The sequence below is a fragment of the Zalophus californianus genome, chromosome 3 (genome assembly GCF_009762305.2).
Source record: "Zalophus californianus isolate mZalCal1 chromosome 3, mZalCal1.pri.v2, whole genome shotgun sequence".
NCBI lineage: Eukaryota > Metazoa > Chordata > Mammalia > Carnivora > Otariidae > Zalophus > Zalophus californianus.
In genome coordinates this window covers 27,182,773-27,189,826 of record NC_045597.1, presented here as the reverse complement: position 1 = coordinate 27,189,826, position 7,054 = coordinate 27,182,773, and the positions used below count along the sequence as shown (strand labels likewise).

Genomic DNA, 7,054 nt, shown 5'->3' with positions numbered 1-7,054 from the left:
CTTCCAAGCTATGACAAGCCAGGTACAACTAGGATTCTAGCCTTAAAAATACAACAAGAAAACAAACAAACAAACAAAAAAACAGAGAAAGAGAGAGACACATCAGAGGTTGCATTCTTTGGTGTAGATATATACCACAAAATTAGGTCAGGCAAACCACTAAACAACAAAAAGCAACAACAACAACCTCTGTGATGGTGAATCTGTGTTCAGAGTTGCTAGAATATAATACTGAAAATGTCCATTTTCAACCAACAAATACAAAACATGCAAAGAAGACAGCATGACTCATTGGAAAGCAGTCAATAGAAACTGCCTTTGCAGGGACTACAAGATTGGTCTTAGCAGAAAAAGCCTTCAATGTAGCTATTATATATATGTTCAAAGATCTAAAGGAAACCATATTTAAGAATTAGTCAGTTAGAAGGTAGATCAATAAAAGTTAATCAAGTGAAGAAAAAAGACGTAAGAATTTTTTTTTTAAAAAGAGGTGTTAGAGAAAAAAGGGGACATTTTGAATCACCCTTTGAATCACCACAAATCAAGAAGATAAAACAAGTATTAATCTATCACATCTAACAACAGATCCACAAAATAAATGAAGCAAAAACAAAATTTAAGCAAGAAACAGACAACTCAACATTCCTAGTTGGAGATCTGAATACATCTTACTCAGTTTATACAACTGAAAAGATAATTAGTTAGCAAGAATATGGTAGACTCAAACTCATCAATCTGACCTGAATGAAGTGACAGCAACCCTCTACCCAAGAATAACACAATACATAGGATTTTCAACAGTGCATCTACATTCTCCAAGATAGACCATGTATTCAAACACTCTATAATATGTTTAAAAGAATTTAAAATGTTTTAAAAACGAAGGAATTTAGAAATTAAGACCAAATAAACATGAGAAATCCATTAATGTGGGGAATAAACACACATGTTGACCAAATCACAAGAGATATCAGAAAATATTTTGAGCTAAATAAAAGAAAAACAGACATATCCAAATTTATGGAGTGTAGTTAAAGAAGTATTTACCTGAAATTTTTATCTTCAAACATACACATATACACACACATATTAAATAGAAAGAATGGTCTGAAATTAATTACATAAGTCTCCAGCTTAATAAACCAGGAAAAAAAGGGGAATTCAAACCCAAATTAAGCAGAAGGGGGAAAATTATAAATATTAGAGTAGAAATCACTAATGTAGAAAAAAGAAAAACAATAGAGGAAATCACAAAACCAGAATATGAACTATATTTACAAACTTTTAGCTAGCCTGACCAAAAAATAAAAAAGACACAAATTACAAAAATGAAGCCTCAAAGAGGACATCACTATTGAAAGTACAGAAAGTAAAAGCATTATAGTGAATTCCGGTGAACAACTTTATGGGAACAAATTATACAAATTATATAAAATGGAAAAAAAATTATATAAAATGGGAAAATGCTTAAAAGACAAAATTTACCAAAGCTTCATCAAGAAAAAATATAAAATATTAATAGACCTATAACCAATAAGGAAATATAATAAATAAATACGAAACTTCTCACAAGGGAAAGCCCAGACTCAAATGGCCATACTGATTAATACCACCAACCATTTAAAGGAAAAAAACAATTTTTTTACAAAACTACTAGAATAGAGATGAGCGCAACATTTCCCAACTCCCTCTGTGAAGCCAGTATTACCCTGGTTATATATAGATATACATATATATATAGATATAGATGATATATAGATGATATAGATACACACATACATATGTATATATGAATATATACACACATATATAATCTCTTCCAAATATTAACAATATAAATACAATAAATATTTTTTAAAAGACTATATCCGTGGTCAATTGGGATTTACTCCAGCAATAAAATGTTATGTAACATTTGAAATCAGTCAGTATCAGGTCCGTACTAGAGTAAGCTGAGTGCAGAGCCTAGTATGCTGATTTTGAAAAGGTACCCAATCTTTCATGACCCTGGAGCAATCTCAAGTCTGTGCTCAAGTGCTTTACCTAATGCACCCCAGCCCAGGCTCTAATCATTATTTTATACTTTATTAATAGAATAAAAAACAAAACCATATGATCATCTGATAGATGTGAGAGAAAGACTGGAGAAAATCCAACATCACGTTAAAAAAAAATTGTCAGCAATCTAAGAATCGAAGGAAACTTCCTCAACAATTCAACCTGAAAAAGGGCATCTATAAAAAAACCCACAGCTAAAACCATACAGAAACAATTCTACTAGAATTGTAATTCAGTTTAGCAAGGCTACAGATCTCAAGATCAATACAAAAAAAGCAATCATAATTTTTTATACTGTCAACAATCAGAAATTAAATTCAAAATAATACCATTTACAATAGCATTGCAAATATTAAATGTTTGAGGTGAATCTGACAGAAAGATAACTAAGAACCTGTACAGTAAAGCTAGGAAAAATTCTTGAGAGAGTTTAAAAGATTAATATTAAGATATCAATTTTCCTCAAAATGACCTAAAGATTCAATGCATTAGAAATAAAAGCATAGTGGGTTTTCTTGCTGTTATTAAACAGGCTGATTTAAAAATTCATATGGAAATGCAAAGAACTACAATAGACAACATAACTTTATAAAAGAACAAAGTCAGATGACCAGTAGTATTTTGATTTCCAATTTAATTTCCTAGCTTGAATATCAACTATATTTCTTTATATAATTTTTTTAGTGGTTTGCCCTAGAACATGTATTTACAACTAATCAATATCCACTTTCAAATAACACTATACCATTTCATGAGTAATGCAGATACCTTATAATAGGGTATTCTCAATTCCTCCTTCTCATTCTTTAGAAGATTGCCATCATTAATTTCATTAGGCTATAATCACCTAATATATTTTTACCATTTACCATTTACCATGAAGAATTATCTATTACATAAAAAATAGGAAAAATAAAAGATTTTATTTGCCTTCATTTATGCCATCTGTGACAATCTTCCTTTCTTACACAGATCTGTGTTTCTGACCTATGTACTTTTCCATCTCCCTAAAAAACTTTTAACATTTACTGCAGGATAAGTCTGGTGGTGATGAATTCCTTTAGATTTTGGTTGTCTGCAAAGCTTTATTTCCCCTTCACATTTTTTAAATTTAAATTCAATTAGCCAACATATAGTATATCATTAGTCTCACATGTAGTGTTCAACAATTTATCAGTTACATACAACACCCTGTGCTCATCACATCATGTGCCCTCCTTAACGCCCATCACCCAATTACCCCATCTCTCCACCCAACTCCCCTCCAGCATCCCTCAGTTTGTTTCCTATAGTTAAGAGTCTCTCATGGTTCTCTCCTTATATGATGACTTCCCACCCCTTCACTTTTTAAAAAATAATTTGGTATAGAAAGAACTTTTAGTTGGTGGGTTTTTTGGCATTTGGGGTTTTTTGTTTGTTTTTAATTCCATATTTAAATATTTTTACTTTACTCTCTCCTTGCTTGTATGGTTTCTAATAAAAAGTCTATTGCAATTCTTATCCATTTTCCTCTATAAGGAATGGTATTTTTATAATCTGGTTTCTTTCAAGATTTTTTTTTGTAGCCACTGTTTCCGCAGTTTGAATATAATATATTGCCTATCTATATATTTTTTGGAAATTTATCCTGCTTCGTGTTCTCTGAGCTTCTTGGAGCTATGGTTTGAATCTGCATTTATTTTGAATATTCTCTGACATTATTATTCAAATATTTCTTCTGCATATCTTTATCTTTCTTCTTCTTCTGATATACCACTTACGTATGCTACATCTTAGAATTATCTCACGGTTCTTGAATATACACTTCTGCTTTATAGTCTTTTTATCTCTTTGCATTTCAGATGAGGTGTTTCTACGGACATATTTTAAAGTTCATGTATTCTTTCCATAGCCATTTCAAGTCTACTGATGAGCCCATCAAAGACATTTTTTTATTTGTGTGAAAGCATTTTTGGTTTCTTATGTTTCATTTTAGTTATTTTTTGGGTTTCCATCTCTGCTTATAGTACCAATCTGCCCTGCTTGCGTCTACTTTTTTAATTACTATTCTAGCATTTTAAGTCATAGTAATTTTTAATTCCTGTCTGGCAATTCAACATCTGTGTCAAAGCTACGTCTGGTTTGATGCTTGTTTCGTCTTCTTAAACTCTAGGTAATGGGTACCTACTTTTTTCTTGCTTTTTAAACATGCCTTATAATTATTGTTGAAAACTGGACATGTGAATTGACAAATAGCAAAATAAATATGATTCCAGTGTGAGATTCATGTTAATCTGGCAAGGAGTTGGGCCATGTTTAATATTTGCCGGAGTAATAGCTGTCAAAGCTTCAGATTTCCTTAGTGTCCTTCTTTTTGTTTCCCTGGAGGTCTTTGGGTTTTTCTAAAAACACCTCCCTAAATACACCCTGTGCCTTGCAGCTCTTTTAGCTATAATTCAATGTTATTATGCTGGAGCCCTGTTGTTGTGACAGTAAACTGTAGGTAATGGGTAGCAATCTGTAATCTTACTATTAAATCTCAAATCTCAGTGTTTTGGTAGAACTTTGTTCCTGGCTTGACTTTCACAAGTATTTCTAAGCCTTCCAACTCCCTCACCTTATTTGAAACAGTTTGGCTAAGTAGGCCTGCAGTTGTAAAACTGTCCTCCTTCCAGGTGGGATAAGGCTCTGATAAACTCTTTTTCCCAGCAGAGTAGGCCCTTGTTTTGCAGAATTATCTAGATGTATTTCAAATGGTTACATTTCTCCTGCCTTGCCAGGAATATGAGATTTTTCTTGTTTCTTCACTATTAAAATTTAGTGGGTTCCTGAGGGTGAAAATCCCAAAATTATGGAGGCCCATCTACTACTGCAGCCTCCACCAGTTTGCCCATTTCATGCTAATCCACCCTCAGCCTCCAGCAAGTCACCAAAGTTACTATGTAAGTTGTCCTACAGTTTATGGTTCTGGGAGCTTCTGCTCTAGGTAAGCATATCTTTGTTGTGATTCTCTATACTTGCAGTTTCTCCAGAATTTGGAGCGGTCATGTGCCGTGGGAATCACAAATCTCTGACGAGTCTAAGAAAGTTACTGAATTTCAATTTATTCAACTTCTTTTCTTGGTGTAAGTCCAGGAGTGCTAATATCCAAGTTCTTTTCATGTTGTAGCTGAAACCTGAAGTTTCAGATGGATTTTTTTATTCAAAAATAAATCAATGTTTTATTTTTCAAAGATTTTATTATGGAATGCTTTACAAATTTGCACATTATCTTGGTGCAAGGGGCCACGTTTATCTTCTCTGTGCTGTTCCAATTTTAGTATATGGGCTGCTGTAGCAACCACTTGCTTTTTATTTTATACAACTATGCTGTTTGGGTGAGTTGAGTTTAACAATCTACTTATAGTTGGTTTTATTTGAGAACAGATGAGGGGTCAGATGAGAAAAGTTTTCTGTGTTGCCAAAAGTAGAGAAAAGAAGGAAGGCTCATCAGATGAATGATTGGTGGAGACAGACAGCAGCTGACAGACTTATTTCTCTAAGGAGAAACACTGAGGATGCAATTGGAGATGCTCAGATTCAAGGTCAGTGATGTGTAAAAAAGAGAAAATGAGAGGGTGATCTTTCCAGTTCTTTTAGTACTGTAGGGTCATTCTAGCATCTGAGAGATTTAGGATCATCAGTGATTGCACCTTCTGCATTGATTCCATTTTCACCATAAGCATCAGAAATACTGATGGAAGCAAAGTGCATTTATGTAGCATCTTTATCGGAATTCATTAATAATATAGTCAGTAAAGGGGAGGAGAAAATGGCTATGGCAAAGTGAGGATTATTGCCAGAATTGGGTTTTTTTTTTTTAGCACACATGTAACGTTGACTAGAGATTAACATAAATAGATGACTCAGCATGGAGCTGATTTCCTGTGACAGTAAATGAGATGAGAGACAATAAAATTTCTACTGTAACTATTACTCTAAAATACAGGTTGGCGTGACTTGGAAAAATTTAAATTACGTATTTAAAATTCTTTTTCAGGTTAACTTCTAAATAGAATCCAGTTTTACTTTGATATGTAAATGTTAAAAGTATGAATCAAAAGAAAATGAAGGACACTAAATTATTCTTAAATGAGGCATCTGCTTATGATACTTTTCTTAATTTCTTTGTCTGAATTTTCCAATATATACTTGTAAGTTCAAACTAAGTGGAATTTTTATTTTTTATTTATTTTTTATTTTTTTATTATTTTTTTAAAGATTTTTATTTATTTATTGAGAGAGAGAGAGAATGGTAGAGAGAGAGCATGAGAGGGAAGAAGGTCAGAGGGAGAAGCAGACTCCCTGCTGAGCAGGGAGCCCGATGCGGGACTCGATCCTGGGACTCCAGGATCGTGACCTGAGCCGAAGGCAGTCGCTTAACCAACTGAGCCACCCAGGCGCCCCAAACTAAGTGGAATTTTTAATAATAGAAAATAGCTACACTTATTTTTTTAAATCAGAATATTACTTCTGATGACCTGATTTTATATTTGAGAGTTAAATGACACTTTTATCTCACAGTTTCTAATCTTAAGAAAGGAAGCAAATTAAGAATGAATGTGGACACATAATTGTGTTTGCCATTCTAGTAGGACAATTAGGAAAATGCCAGGAATTTTTTTTTCCTGCTTGGTATTAATTACAAAACTCTAATTAAATAATACCCTGAGAACTCTACTAACAGATGCCTTTGTCCTTTAGAAACCACAGATGGGAAAATACTGGTATAAATTAGAACTACAAAGTTAAGTAAAAGATATGAAAACACATTATCATAAAAATGAAGTGTCAAAACACATTTTAAATCTTATTTTTTATATATTTTGTCACTCTTTCCATTCTCATATATTTGCCCTTTGCTTTCATGAAATGGTTTATGAAATATACAAGAATGTCTCAAATGTTTTGCTATTAGACGATTAAGGGTAAAATCCAATTAATTTTGTTTCTTAGAGAAAATACTTTCTCAATTTTT

The 7,054-nt window shown here is 32.6% G+C and overlaps 1 non-coding gene across 1 annotated transcript; it reads right to left on the bottom strand.

Annotated features, from left to right (window-relative positions):
• Positions 1–5,273: 5,273 nt before the first annotated feature.
• Positions 5,274–5,379, bottom strand: LOC113921167. The gene has a single exon (XR_003519565.1). It is a non-coding gene; the product is annotated as a U6 spliceosomal RNA (small nuclear RNA).
• Positions 5,380–7,054: the final 1,675 nt, after the last annotated feature.